Source organism: Canis lupus, chromosome 11, assembly GCF_048164855.1.
Source record: "Canis lupus baileyi chromosome 11, mCanLup2.hap1, whole genome shotgun sequence".
NCBI lineage: Eukaryota > Metazoa > Chordata > Mammalia > Carnivora > Canidae > Canis > Canis lupus.
Window position 1 is genome coordinate 51,635,744 of NC_132848.1, and position 15,944 is coordinate 51,651,687.

Consider the following 15,944-nt stretch of genomic DNA (forward strand, 5'->3'; position numbering starts at 1 on the left):
CCGGTCTTCCTTCTAATCCACTCTCCCACTGCCCCCAGAATATATTCTCCATATGACATTAGAGTGATCTGTTTAAAAACCAAATCAAATTAGATCACACTCCTGCTTAAAATTCTTCAGTGGTTAAAAAAAAAAAACAAAAAAACAAAACAAAACAAAACAAAAAGACTTCAGTGGTTTTCTATTACAATTAGAATAAAAATTTAACTCTTTACCTGACCTTCCAAGCCCTATATGATCTGGCCCCTGTCTGCTTCTTTGGCTTAGCCTTCTAACACTGTCCTTCACTTCCTCCATTCCACACAGACTGCCTTTCGGTTCCTTACATCTACTTTGTTTACTCCTATCTCAGGGCCTCTGTGCTCTTCCTTTTGCTCGAACGGCTATCCCCTCTTCTTCTTGTATGGATGCCTCCATGTATCATAAGTCACACTTTACATCACTTTCTCAGAGAGGCTTTCTCTGACCACTCCAGCTACATCAGCCCCACACTCAATATTGCTCTATTTGTAGCACCTTTACCTGTGCAGATTAACATCTTTACTTGTTGCTTTGTGCTTATTGTCCTCACTATAATGTAAGTTCTGTGATGTCTCTTGTTTGCCACCATATGATCAGGGCTTAGAACAGGGTTGGACAGGGCAGCCCAGGTGGCCCAGCAGTTCAGCACCGCCTTCAGCCCAGGGCGTGATCCTGGAGACCCAGGATCGAGTTCCATGTCAGGCTCCCTGCATGGAGCCCGCTTCTCTCTCTGCCTGTGTCTCTGCCTCTCTCTGTGTGTGTCTCTCATGAATAAATAAATAAAATCTAAAAAAAAAAAAAAAAAAAAGGAAAGGGTTGGACACACAATGGCTCTAAAAGGTTTTTTTTATCAAATTAATGAAGGTGCTTAAAATTAATCATGTATAGAATATTTATTTCATTTCCCTAGAGATCTTTTAATGTAACTATTCAATTGAAAAGGTAATAACAATGATAAAAAGAAATGAGGATGTCATGATTGGCTTTTTGAAGAAACATGGTAGAAAATAGTATTAAGAGAATTAATTGAGAGAACATGATCCTACCAAAAATGATAATTTCTGTTATAAACCAACCCAGGAAAGGAGCAGGCCCAGGCACTGTGTCAGGTAGATGGCCAGATGTTGGTTTTGTTCAAAATCTATCAGAAGATACAGCTTTGTAATTATAACATCTAGTATCTGTACACTGCAAACCGTGTTCACATTTATAATTACTTTGTTTGATCACCACAAGAGTCCTATGAGATAGGGTATTATTATAGCTGTTGTTATTACCGTCTCAGATTAAATAACTGAGGCTCAGAGAAGTTATGTCATTTGCTTTGGCTAACACAGCAAGCGACGAATGAGTTGTTTTTAGATTTTATTTATTTATTTGACAAAGAGAGTGAGAGAGAACAAGCAAGGGGAGCACAAGCAGAGGAAGAGGGAGAAGCAGGTTCCCTGCTGAGCAGGGAGCCCAGCCTGGGTGGGACTCCATCCCAGGACCCTGGGATCATGACCTGAGCCAACGGCAGACCTTAACCAACTGAGCTACCCAGGTGCCCCGATGAATTAGATTTTTAAGCTAGACTTAGATCCTCTGACTCAGGTCTCCTGCTCCATTCCACCACTCTGTCTCCTCAGTGTGATAAATGTATGCGCAACATGGTTTGGGAGATCAAAGTAGCAGAGAAAGACTACATGTTTCCAGAGAGGTCTGGGAAGACTTCATGAAGAAAAGATAAATGGGGCTGTGAAAGCTAAGCAGGAGTTTTCAGGTGGAGTAGTAGGCACATTTCAGATTGATATCTGATGAAAAGCACAGAGGGACAAAATGGATATAGCCTGCTCTATGTGGCAGGAACAGAGGAGTCCAGATGGGGAGGTTGGGCCATACCATGAAAGACTTCCAGTGCCATTTTTAAGCAGTTGGGCAGTCCCTGAAAGCAAAGGATTGAAACAGTCAGATTTGGGTTTTCAAAAGAAAATTAAAGTGGCAGCTTGGTGGATGAATTGGAGCATGAAGAAACAAGTTAGGAGTATTTTTTTTCTTGGTGATCGTGAAAGCAAGATAAGTGTCTGAATGAGGATACTGGAAATGCAGAGGGCTGACTTTAAAATGTGTGTGAGTAAGATTCACTTCTGGGGAGGTGTCAGAGAGGGAGAAGTAGTGATTATTTTTAAAAACTTGTAGCTTATATGACTTGGTAGATGATCACTATTTCAACCAGAAGAAACAGAAACTGAAGGAAACAGAAACATGATTTCAGAAGGGAATTGGAGGTAGGAGTTTTCTTGTAGAAAAGATAAAACACCGTCTGCTCCATCTTTCAATCATGCTTAGTTTGTGGTGCCTGTTTGCAACATCCAGGTGGATAGGTCAAGCAGGTAGTTGAAAATATGGGCCTAGACTTGGAAAGCAAGGTTAAAGCTGGAGATCTCAATTTTGGAGTCATTACAGTACAAATTTGTATTAAAATTCCTATGCAAAAGGGCCACACAGGAACTTTTCTGGGGTAATGGATATTTCTGTTTTACAATTGAGTGGTTACAAGGGCATGCACGTCTGAAAACAGATCACACTATACACTTAAAATGAGTGTATTTTGTTGAATCTTAAAAAACACTAAAAGTCAAAGTGAACTGCCCTGTAAGTTTGTTTAGTAAGTTCTAAATGAATTGTCTTTAAAAATTGTTAATCAGGGGCGCATGGGTGGCTCAGTCGGTTAAGCATCTGCCTTTGGCTCAGGTCATGATACTGGTGTCCTGGGATAGAGCCCCACATGGGGTGGGGGGGGAATCCCTGCTCAGTGGGGAGCCTGCTTCTCCCTCTCCCTCTGCTTATGCTCCCCTTGCTTGTGCTCTCTCGCTGTGTCAAAAAAACTAAAACTAAAAAAAAAAAAAATTGTTAACCCATTGTTTTAGAAAAACAGAAGAGAATGGAAAATTGTTCTACACGTATCAGTTAAAAATGAGTGATTGGCAGCAGGGAAAGCTGCCATGGTTCTGGCTGTTCCAGATACCATGCTAGATATGCCAGGTTATGGGCCATTTGGGAGTTCTCCATTCCAAACCATATTCCCTCCCTAAACCGCCCTCCTCCTTTGTCAGCCCACCCTTGTACCACCTGGGGTGACTTCCGCACTTGGGAGTAGCTGAGACAATGAAAGTACTTGAAGAATAGGATATGACATTGCTGAACAACAAATCTGTCCTTATTGATTGATTTTAGGCTTGTGGCCAATTTGGCTTCCTCATTTGGCACCATTCTCTCAGCATCATTTCTGAATTGTCCTTTCAGTGCTTAGCTTAAAATCTACTTTGTACAAGATGCCCATTTTTCATTCAGAAGAAAGAGGTGAAATTTGATACCTGTATTCAACTATGAGTGTAGACAGACACATCTACTCTGAGTTTACAATCATCAGATCTGTATATTTATGTTGTAATTTCAATTTTGTTATTTACTAAGTCTTTGAGATCTTGAAGAAAATGAGAATAATAAAATCCATTTTGTGGGGTAGTAGGGATTAAGTCAGATAGCACGTGTGAAAGTGCTGAGTACGGTGTTGAGTAGATGCTCAATAAAAGGTAGATGTCTTGTCAAACCTAACTATACTTTCTGAGTTAGTACATACCATAAATTTCTTGAAAGTAAAAAGTTTTCTGCTCTCTCTATCCCATCCTAACTAATACATCCTCAGTAGACCTCGGGGAATGATGTTCATGAAGCTGGCAGGTGAAGGATAAAGTTGAAAAAGATTTGCACAATAAATCATAGATGAGACCATTCTGGTGAGATGAGAAGAAAGGAACTCGACTCAGAGGTCGTGGCAAAGGTCTTTCTTCATATTTCCTCTTTCCATTCATTTAAATTTTTATCTTGCCAAAATGAGGGGACAGAAGGTCTCGTCTTGATGAGTGGAACTGCAAGACTGCGTGCCAATACACCTGGTCTTGATTCATGCCAGCTGGGAGAGAAGCTTGGCTTCCCAGTGTTTTACTACTGTGGTTTCCTGGGCTGGGCAGCTGGGTGCCTAATAATGATAAAAACCATAATAATACTTCATAATTACGCACTGCCCTTTGCCAGAACTTGGATTTAATTACAATGACTATGACAGAACTGGCAATATCTCGCTCCCTGTTGGGGTGCAATACCCAAGGGCCTGGAAATATGAAGTGAAGTGGCAACTGCAACCTTCTCCTGCAGGGCCTATCCTGGCAACTTACCCAGAATGCTCTGGGTTTACAGCTCATCATCAGAAACAAAGAGTACTTTTAAATTGCCCACATGCACTTGGCATCGTCAAGTAAAATAGTGTTTATGAAGCAACTACTGCCACCCACGGGGCACAGCACCATGGAAGCCCAGGCCCGGAGGGGACCAAAGGAGTGACCTCATTCATAACCTCACCCCTGCCATGAGGTACCACTGCCATTACACTCTCCTAGCTCAGTTCACTGACCTTCCCATTCTGATTTGGGCTGAGGATGCTTTTGTGGCAACCTGATTCAGCTGTCAGGGAATTCACCGTTTAACACTTATTTTGCGAGCACCTATTGTGAGCCAAGGCACTGTGGAGGCATAAAGATGTATAAAGTATGATCACTGCCCTCAAAGTAGCTAGCTTATCTTCTCATTAAGGGATTCATGTTCAGGCAGCTGTAATATAGAGGGATGTCATGGTAGATGAAAGGGAATGAAATTATGACACCAGGTGAAAGGGTCAGGGCCATTCCTTCTTTGAGAATAAAGAGAAAGGATGAGAAGATTGTGGGGTCAGGGTGGGAAGGACTTGAAGTGAAGAGACAGGCAACAATGTGAGGCCCTTATTACCCTCTGGTTATCTTGTTCACTTACTAGCTTACTCATACACTGTTTGTCTCATGCCATTCAGGAACCTTGTCACTTGGGTTCACCACTATATCCTGAGGTCTCAAACAATGCCTGAAACATAGTATAGTGATCAGTAAACACTGGCTTAATGAATAAGTGACTCGGGTTAGGCAGTTGGATGTAGAAACGGAGAGGAAAGGGCATCTAGGAAATATAACCAACATGACAAAGTTAGAAAGGGTTAAGAGGTATTTACAGCAGTGAGGGAGAAGCATGGAGGATTACATGGCTCCTGGTTCTGGATTTGGGGGAGTGGATGGTGACACTATCAAAGAAGATAAGGAGCAGACGAGAAAGAGCAAGTTTTGAGGGTTTGTGTTCTGATTTGGATAGGTCATAATGAGGTTCAAGCGGAGATGTCCAGAAACGCCTATGCGTGCAGATTCGGACCTCATCAAAGGCACACTCAGCCGTCAACGTGGTTAGATCACTCGGTGTGCAGTACAATGACTACGTCCCTACTGAGCAAAGCAAGGGCTGGGGCCCAGCTCTCGGGACCGACTCTCTTACCGAGTCTACAGATAACATATAGTAAGGTTGACAACCTGGGTGTTTATAGTCTCAGGGAAAAACTGGAGCGAGGGGTGCACTGGGGAAGAGAAAAAGCTTAAAGAGAGATGTAGCCCATAGAGTTCAAGTGCACTAGAGACCAAACAGGAATTTAAAAAGTGACCCTTGAACTTGGTGGGCCCCAGGGACGTCCCGGGTAGCCCGAGGGGACAGCTGTACTTGAAGCAAGACTCGAAATAAAGGGGCTCGCGGGCAAGTCGTCTTCTGTTTCAAGTTTGGAGGCGCTGGACCATGGTCATGGCTATGTCCAAAACAGAGGTGGCCAGGAAATTCTGTGAATGACGACACGGTTTCGAAAACGCCAGATGTAGAGAGTCCTGCTGGCGTCACAAAGCCTCAACTCTGCTTCTCCCCTTTCAGCCATTTCTAGGGCGGGGGCCCTTCCGCATAACGTGCCGGCACAAAGTGGAGGGCCCCGGGAGTCACGTCGGTGACAGCAGGAGTAGGGATGGGGCTGCTGGAATCCAAGGAAGTGCCCAGTTGCCCGTGCATCCTGCAATTTAGTAACTGGGTGGCTCCAACGCTGCAGGGAGCTGGGGAGACTCATTCACATTTTCCGACCCGGCACTCACACCCTCCATTCATCATTTTTCCTTTCCTTTTCCCCAGCGGAGTTGAAACCGGGGACAAAGCCTCCCTCCTCCTCCCACCCCGGGCTGACCTCCCGCCCCCGAGCCCACCGCGGGCCCGCCCCCGGCCACGTGACCCCCGCGGCCCCCGTGACTCGCCGCCTCCGCCCCGCCCCGCCCTCCGGCCCACGTGACCGCCTCTTTCCCACCTGACTGGCTCCTCCCTCTGCCCCCGCCCCCCGGGCCGGACCCGGCCGCCGTCTCAGCCGCCCGACTCCAAAATGGCAGCCGCGCACAGCGCGCACCCGAGCGGCCGGACCTCCCTGCCTCCCGGGCCGCCCCCCTCTCGCTCCCGGCCTCCCTCCTTCGGCCTTCACCTACACGCCTCCGGATTGGCCGCCGGGAGTCCCGCCCCCCCGGGGCCCCGCCTGCTATTGGTCACGGTAGGCTGCCCGTCCGAGAGGCGTGCCCCGCCGCCCCCCGCCCCCCGCCCCGGGAGGTATTTTCCATTCCGGTGGGGGTTGGGGGGAGGGGGGAGGGGAGCGGGGGAAGGGGGTGGGGGCCTGGCGGGGGCATCCGGCAGAGCTGGGGTCCCCGGGCTCCGTGCGGAGGCAGCGAGACCGCGCGCGGCCGGGCACCGGCGGGGACGGGACGGGACGGGAGCGGCGCGCGAGCGGGGGACTCGCCCTGTCGGTGACTGACTGCGCCGTCCGGGCCCGTCCGCCTGGCCGCAGGTGCCCCTGGATGAGGCCGCCCCGCGCGCCGCAGCCGGTGAGTGTCCCCGCGGCCCGCGCCGCCGCTAGCGGCCGCCTGCCGGTCCTCCGGGCAGCCCGCCCCCGGCCGGCGCCTCCACGCCCCGGGCAGCGAGGCAGCGCCGGCCCCGCGGCCGGGCGGAGGCGGCGGGCGGGGACCGCGAGTCCGGGCCGCGAGCCCTTGCGCCCCGAGCTGCGCCCCGTGGGGCTTGCGCTTAGTAGGCTCTCGCGGCGTCCACGAGCAGTCGTTTGTCTGGTGGGAGGGAGGGACGAGGGGCGCCCCAGGGGAGGGGGTCGTCCGGGGCCAGCGGAGGGCGTCCGCGATAGGGGTCGGAGCGAGGCCACCGGAGACTCGGGGCGCAGCCAGGCGCGCCGCGGGGAAGGGGCCGCCGGCCAGGTCCCGTGGGCTCCGAGGCTCCGGTCCGGGGGTCTTCAAGGTCGACGAGAAGCGGTCCAGCGGGAGCTGAGAGAGGGGACTGGGGTGTCGGATGGGGAAGGGACCGGAGCCCCCCCCGGGGGGGGGGGTGACCCGAGGTGGAAAGGGATGCGCAGGCGGCCGCTGGAGGACCCTTCCGCAACTACTTGGGCTCCTGCTGGGCTCGGGTGCTGGGATTTGGGCGTTCAAGTAGCTGAAGCAAACTGACTTTCCGGAGAGGGAATTGCATCTGAAGGAGGATGCTAAGAAGCAGCTTAAGTGCACATGTCGGTCTGGTTCCCAACTTCGAAAGGCTGGGGGATTGGATTCTCGGGGTGATCTGTGACATTTTAGTTCGGCGTTCCAACCAAGAGGAGCCTTGCTGCTGGAACCTGTCAGTTATCCCTTATTTTAAAATGTACGTACGTGTTTGATGGTGTTTTACCAGTTACTGGTTTTGCTGGAAATGCTCATAAAACTGCACCTTGAAATTCTTGTGGCCGCCTCTACATCTGCTGAATATCCTTTCTTCAGGTCCCTCGGTCTATAGCTATGGCTTACTTCGCCCTGGCTTAACGGTTACAGTGGACTCTGCTATTAGAATTTGCTGCTTACTTTAATTCTACAAGATTATGAAGTAATTCGCCTTCTTTCTTTGCCTTGCTTTCAATTGTTTCTTTACAAGGTCAACTTTAAGTATTGTACTGGGAAGATGCTCTAAGAAAGCAGTACTAAAATGAGGCTGAGCTTTCTAACGGTTGAATATTAATGCCAGAGGCTTAGTTTAATTTTAATAATCCTGTATTTGCATAACTCTTGAGAATGGGTTAGGAACAGAGAAAATGCATGCCAGGGTCAGGCAGTGGCAGTCCACAGAATCTACCTCTGGCACCCGGTTGAGATTCTTGATGTCACTGAGAAGAGGAAGCTAAGAATTGCACAGCTAGATCTTTTCATCTTTTAAATGTTTTCTTAATCATATGGATGTTTTATGTGTGTATATATGTTTATATAGTATATGTAACATATACTAATTCCTCACAATTTATAGAAGGAAAGCCTTTTTTTTTTCCTTTAGGGAGTACTTAAACGTTTTTGAGAAAATTTGTAGATGGTATGTTGCCCTGTAATGTAATTCATCAGAGAAAAATGTTCTGCAAAAAGTACTAATGTTTTCATTTGACACCTTTTTAGCTCTCCAATAACTGATGGATAATTACATTTTTTTTCTCCCTATTGTCCTTGAATTTTACAATTTGTCCTTAGGGAGAATGTACTGGCATACAAAACAGTAGCCTAAAATATTGAAACCTAACACCTTTTAGCAAGCATTATGATAGCTTCTACATTATTCACCTTGAGATTCATCTATGGCAAACTAGTGGTCAGAAGGCGTTCCCTTATCACCTTAGTTAAGAATGGGCAGTTTTCTCCTCTGGTAGAACTAAGGAAAAATAACATTTAATGCTTGCAAAATATTGATAATAACTAAATAGAATGAGGATAGGGAGCTTGGAAAAAAGATGTATGTACAGGAATCACATTTCTTTTAGAGCTGGGAGAGTAGACCATGGAGATGATTATTTTGCAGATCATGAAACCAAGGACCAGAGCAGTGGAAGGGACTCAGTTGCTAGTTAGTGACAGAGCCAGGATCAGTGGGCAGGTTTTCAGACTCCAGTCCAGGGTTTTTCTACATTATCACAATCACATTGTTAATTTCTAAAGAGTTGTAGTGCCAACTAGAAATGGTTTTTGGATTATTTGTGATGTTGTTCTAAGGTTGGAGAAGTTTGAGTTTACTTTTATACATGAAAGGATGTAAAACTGGATGCGCTTTTATTGGAAAGTTTTAAACACTATGCTTCATTGTTAGTGGAAGTGCTGATATTTCTCTCTCAGTGGAAAGAGACAAACTGTCACGTCATCTAGATTAAAATATTAGATGAACTTAGAGCAGGCTGGTGTTTTGTCATTTTTATGCTAAAAATTGCTTACAAGATTATCAAAATTCAAAAGGTTCCTGTGTTTTCAAAGTAAATTATATGAAAATTATTATTCTCAGTAAGTGTGGGAGTTTTGTTAGGTTAAAATAGGGTTTGGGGGGATCCCTGGGTGGCGCAGCGGTTTGGCGCCTGCCTTTGGCCCAGGGCGCGATCCTGGAGACCCGGGATCGAATCCCACGTCAGGCTCCCGGTGCATGGAGCCTGCTTCTCCCTCTGCCTGTGTCTCTGCCTCTCTCTCTCTCTGTGACTATCCTAAATAAATAAATAAAATATTTAAAAAAAAAAATAGGGTTTGGTACCTTTAGAAATAAGAGCAATACAAGAGAAATAATACAATTACATGATCATTATGAAAACATAATTCTTGTCATAGTTGTAATAGAGAATGACTGACTTTGTATCTCAGCCACTTAATAACATTATGATGTGTGGCAAGTGATTTAACCACCGTGTACTTAGGTTTCCTCATCTGTAGAGTGAGGGTAATAAAAGGACCCACCTCATAGGAGAGTTGTGAGGATTCACAGTGTTTCTTTCCTTTCCAACAAATATTGTACACAATTCTTTATGGTTCATTAGGTGTGTACCGTTTCTTTGTTTCTTTGCTATTATTGAAGTCACTTCGAGGCTACAAAAAATACCCAGAGAAATACAATGAGCACATAATAGCCTGTCTTACGGAGCTCTTAGTGCAGATGACGTTCTCATGTTTGTTTTCTCCTTCGTCTGCTCCTTTTGGACCTTTAATTAGGTATGCCTATCAAGTTAGAGTGAATGCATATATTTTTCTAAATGTCATCTGGAGACCCTTGTTGCAATGACATTATTCTACAATCAGAATGCCAGTGATTGATTTGGAGGTATTCTAGTGAAAATGTAATGCATTCCAAAGGCTTACTGGGTAAGCTTGGGTGAGGAAATCAAGAATTTATAAGATCTATTATTAATTATAATCCTCTCTGTCGATGAAACCAAGAGAAAATCCTTGAACCTTGTTTTCTAATAGGGGAATGTTTTGATGACTTCATTCATTATACTTTTAGGTTTTAGTAATAAGATTTGTGTAATTCCAATATTATAACATTTTGTTCTTTTTACTTTGCTGTAACCGGGGTCTAATTAGTGTTTGCATATGTGGTTTAGTAAATGTTTTTTATATGACAGTGGTGGACTTTTCCTAAATATTCTTTGGTTCTACCTTATCAGGTTCTCCTATTGGATTTATAGCAGCTCTTCTTCTGCTTATAGTTCCCTCAACTTTGATTCTCAGACACCTTTACCTCCTGTCACAACATGTAACTTCTTTGCCCATCACAACATGAGCATACTTTTTTATACCTCTTTTTAGACGTTAATTTCAACTATGTAAAAAATGTACATCACATATTTTTAATTGCTCTTATTTTTAGAGTTTCACTGAATTGAGTCCATTTTGCAGGTTAGAGATTAAAATCAGAAACAAATGTAGCTCAAAAGCATTTTTACTATGTTAGTGGTAGATTTTTGCCATTTTTTTCAGATCTCAGGCAGGCATTCTGTTGGTAGGTACTTCAGGTGATAAATATATGGGTCATCCCTTTAATCTGAAGTAATGCAGGTAGCTCCATGGAGCTTATCAGAAGCTTCCAGGATAATGTTTTTCTTTCACTGATACAGAATTTTAATATTTGAGAGTGACCAACTCGATCTTTTGATTAACTATTATATTAAAGGTTATGAAATTATTAACAATTTATTGGATATTTTTGGAATCATGGAATGCTTTTAGGAATTTTGTAGAACTTAAACATGCAGATCTTTTCTTTCAATTACATAATCTAATTATGTGAATAAAATATTTGTTTAAATATGATTCCAAAAGACATTAGAAATACCATTTTATAATAAAATATAACCAATCATTGCTCCATTTTTCACTAAGTTAAAAATTTTTTATATGTTTAAAAATAATTATGGCATTGTAAATTGCCAGTTATTCATATTTAAAATTCATGAATACAAGGACTGAGTCAGTATGGACCACGCAAACTACCTTCTTGGCTTTGAGGTAGACGTTAGAGAATGGCTAAGGGAAAATATGAATCATTTTCCTTACTCAATAAATTCTTTTTCTGAGTTAGCCAACTATCTTACTTTTTAGGGGGTAATGGAAAGAGGGTTTTGAATCCGCTTAGAGCAGATGTAATCTTGAAGGGTGACTGGATTTATGTTAATGTTGGGTAAATTTACATCTGAGTAGTTTAACTGAAAATTAGTTACCTGCCTTTATGGTACACAGAGGTGAAAAATTCTAAGGACTGACTTGAGAGAGACCAAATAAGTGTCACAATAACACTTATTGCCAAGTACAGTAGAGTAAGAATATATTTCTCCACAGTTCCTCTAATAATCCATAAGCAAAAGTAAATTTGCCTTTGCATTGATGAGACGTTATGCAATAATCTTTTATCAAAGCTAATAATAAGAAGCAGTGAGGAAGCTAATTTTGAAAAAAATATTTTTGAAACAAGCTTATCGCTCTGGAGTTGTCTTCAAATTATGACTTTCTTATTTTATTTGAAAACTACTATAACAGGGATAATAACGAGTCTTTCTATTCTGGGCAAGATTCTTCAGTTAGAGGTGGTAATCAAGTATTGATATACTGGGGACTCATGGGTGGTTCAGCAGTTGAGCATCTGCCTTCAGCTCAGGTCGTGACTGCAGCAGGGTCTGGGGATCCAGTCTCTCATCAGGCTCCCTGCAAGGAGGTCTGCTTCTCCCTCTGCATATGTCTCTGCCTTTCTCTCTGTGTGTCTCGTGAATAAGTAAATAAGTAAAATCTTAAAAATATTAAAACTATTAATATCAATATATAATATAATATTAATATAAAATATTAAAAATATTAACATACTGTATGTCGAGCAATTAAAAAGGATAAAAGCATAAGTAATGTGTGTATACTTAAAATGGAACATGAAAAGTAGAATGATGGAACAGGAATGATTTGGGAACTGAGCTTCATATGTGGTAGGTAGTCAGAGAAAGGGGAATTAAGAATTGTAGGTTGGAAAAAGAGAAATATGGAGGAAAACCAGGATTTTGTAGTTTAGCCCTAACATAGATCCTGGGTTCTGCAGATTACTGTGTTTTTGCATCAGGGAAAACTGGTGAAATATTCCAAAGCTGAAGAATAAATTTATTAAACATTAAATAAAACCTATTGGAAGAAGTCCATGTATTTTTTTTAAGGGTTAAAATATGCACGTGGCCAAAGAGGAGCTTATTTATCCAATTATTTAGTCCTTGACTTTAGTTATTAACATGAGACAGCAGTCCAGCCTCATTACCCTTCAGGGGATCAGTGCTCGAACCAATTTTATTTAGCATTTTCTTTCTTTTTTATAAATGATTTAAAAGACGGACTGGCAGTGAAAGTTGCCAGATTTGCAGCTGACTCTGTGTGCTGTTCCAGGTAGTTAACAGCCAGGCCAACAAGGAGAAGCTACAGGAACATCCTTTGATGAGTTTCCGTGTGGCAGAGAACAAGATAATGCATTTAGGAGAAGATACTCCAAATTATATTTACAGGACCTGAGTTGTGACCCGGGAAGGGGATCCAGAAGTCATGGAGATAGCTTCTGTGAGGGCATTTATTGTAGTTGTTGCTGGGCCACAAGGTCCTGTAATGTGTGAGGGTTGTTGGACATAGATCTGAAGACAAAAATGATGTACATGAAAATGATTATAAAATAAATTATTTTTTTTCTTTTGCTGTTTACTATGTTCCAGAATAAGTGTTTTGCAGTCATTTTTTTTTTTCATTGAATTCTCTGAACAAGTCTGAAAGATAAGTGGCATTGTCCAATTTTCTCAAAAAAAGGAAATTTGACTCAGGGAGGTTAAGTGACTTTCCCCAGTCACCCAGTCTGTGATGGCATAGAGACTAAAGCCCTTCTCTCTTGACTGTTAATCCTAAATGTTACCCAACATTTATTAACAGACATCTTTTAAAATTTATAATAGTTTAATTTAGGGTTTATGAAATGCTGTTTTTCTCCTTTGCTATGGCAGCTTTGGATGCCATTACCAGGAGAGACCATATCTATATATTTTGAAAGGATTTGGAGACATTCCTTAAATTCTTCATTTTTAAGGAAGAGTAAAGGATCTTTTGGTATACAGTTTTATCGTAGAGATTGGAAAACAGTACAGGCCATCCATAAAGTGTTTCTTTTTTTCACTATGAAATGTTGGATTATTATGAGCATTAATAAGGTAACATTAATAAGGAAAATCTTGTTTGGTAGAAAAGACACAAGTTAAGAGTCCAGATACCTGGATTCTTCAAGGGGTGTGAAATAGTGATGTGAAAAACATTAGGATAGCATTGAAATAGGTGGGCGTAGGGGAATGCTTGAGATATGTCTTGAGAGATGAGCAGGTGAAGAGGGATTGTGTTCTAGGCAGAGGAAAAGCAGTATGTTAGATGAATAATGACTTTTTTGAACTGCACTTTCCTCAAAGGAGTTAAAATATAAGAAAGTATCTTAAATTTTACTTAGATAGCAGCATCTGCTGTATATTGTTAACCTTAAAATTGCCAGTTATTTTACCAGTAAAAGTGGGTTTACTTGGAAATAGCAGAGAATTACATTCCAGAACAAGCAAGCTATGAGAAAACCACAAGCAAGCCTAGAGAACAAAGGAGAGGACCTCTCTTTCATAGAGGAAAGGGAGAAAGTGGGAGGAGGACTGTTACAAACAAAAAAGTTGATTGGAGTAAACTAGCAGTTGGAAGTATAGTGGCTTTCATTGGCTGAAATGTGACAGTCTTTCATTGGCTGGACTGTTGCTCCTCTGCTGGGACAGTAGAGTAGTAGCTAAAGGAGTACTGACTTGCAAGGTACCTCTCTTCCAGGTGGGTCTGCAATTGACAAAAGTGGTAAGGCCTGAGAACTCACCCTGCTGGCTTCCTGGCTCCGTTTTCAATGAGGTTTCCTTGTTTCCTTTTAATTTTCAGAGTATAAACTCTCTCTCTCTCTCTTTCTCTCTCTCACACACACGCACACACACACCTCTTGATATATGTTGATTTTGGAATCCCAAAAAATGAGGTTGCAAGAATCAAGTGAATATATGTGAAAGTACTTCATAAAATTTTAGGTGCTCTACCAAGAAGAGTGATAGAGGAATGCTGATGTTGTTATAAAGGGTGGACAAGGTGAAAACTTAGGAAGCAGGGAGAGAATAGTACAAGAGAAAAAACAGCAGAAATGGAAAAGGGAGGTGTTAAAGATGAGGGAAAAGGATATATGTGAAGAAACTTGATTTATAGTCCTCTTTGTACCTGTCAGTCAAAAGGAGGGTGATAAATCTATAACTGAAAACTTTTGACATTAATTTACTGTAAGGAAGCAGCTCAGCAGGCAGTTGAAACATTTTACTCACTTTTCCATTTAGTCTACACTGACCATGTTAAAAAGGCTATGAAAATAAGCTAATTGAGAGTTGGCTGTATCTTCTGATGGTTTCTTCAGTCATTACTTCTGTACAGGTTTAGCTAATGGCTTTAAATAGTATAAGGGTGATCATAAAAATAAAGCAAGCTGGACTGAGTTTCTATTTATTCTAGATTATTAAAAATGAAAAGACATAGTGTATGTAAGGAAAAGGGTGAAGTTTGATCCATCTAAATGAGTACAAAAGAAAATTAGGAAATCAGACAAGAATAAAGGTAGAATGGGAACAAATTGTCAATGCTCTTATATGCCATACAAGGAGCTTGGGTTTTTATTTTGTTTTGTAGGTGGGGAAGCAACACAAATAGTTTGCTGTTATAGAAATCTGGTTATAGTAGTAATGAAGAGAATAGTCTGGAGGAATAGAGATTGGAGATATTTATTCACCAAGTAATATATATGGCACGGTTAAATGAATGAAGTATTCTCTCTGGCCTCTGATAGGTAAGTCACGGAGATACCATTTAAGGTTCTGCCCTAGTTCAGGAAAGACATTATGGTAGTCTCAATTAAGGAATTTGTAGTGGGGATAGAAACAAGAGACTGATATCACAGATATATAGGAGTTTAAGCCCTCTGGACTTGGTTAGTGTTTGGAGGTGTTAGAAGCTGAAGAGGAGTCTAAGGTTCCTGACTTGGCAGTTGAATGATATGTGCAAGTTTGAGAGAAGGGGAATACGGGTTTGCTTTCAGGTAAGTAGTTATGCTTTTTAGATAAGTAATAACATGATCAAGATATCAGCTGGAAATATGGGTCTAGCTCAGAAGTGTGGCCAGGTTTATAGATAGGATTTGGAAGGCAAAAAGTTTAGAGTTGAAACTTGTGAAATTAAGTGAATAATGACCATAATTCCTAGATACTAATGTATGCAGAACAAAAAAGTAACTGTCAGTACTGGCACTTAGTTCAAGAATGTAGAAATTTTTAAAATATTTACCTTTTGCCCCCTTCAACTCAGCCACACCACCACTACCATCATCTATCCTTACAAAGAATATGTAGAAATATTTGCTGCCAGAAATACTTTAGTGTCCTTGAAACAGTGTACCACAGTACACTGGTCTTCTGGTACAACACTGGGAGTTCGTAACAAATGCACTTTCTTATCCCTCACTGAAATTCTCTTTGGAATTGTGTTTGGTTCCTTGCGCTGGTGAGATAGTCTGAACATATACTGAAGCCTGCAGGCTTTTTTCACCTTTGAGATCTAGTACTGAGCAGC

General features: G+C 42.4%; 1 protein-coding gene across 3 annotated transcripts in view; it reads left to right on the forward strand.

Annotated features, from left to right (window-relative positions):
• The first annotated feature begins 6,295 nt into the window (after window positions 1–6,295).
• The window catches only part of SOCS5 (suppressor of cytokine signaling 5), a 61,514-nt gene continuing 51,865 nt past the window's right edge, over window positions 6,296–15,944 (forward strand). The window contains exon 1 of one of the 3 annotated variants that reach the window (XM_072768248.1): window positions 6,296–6,487. The gene's annotated coding sequence lies outside the window, so the exon portion shown is untranslated. Of the gene's footprint in view, window positions 6,488–6,572; window positions 6,816–7,290; window positions 7,630–15,944 lie in introns of those variants that run through there. The other 2 variants (XM_072768247.1, XM_072768249.1) reach the window with 2 other exon arrangements.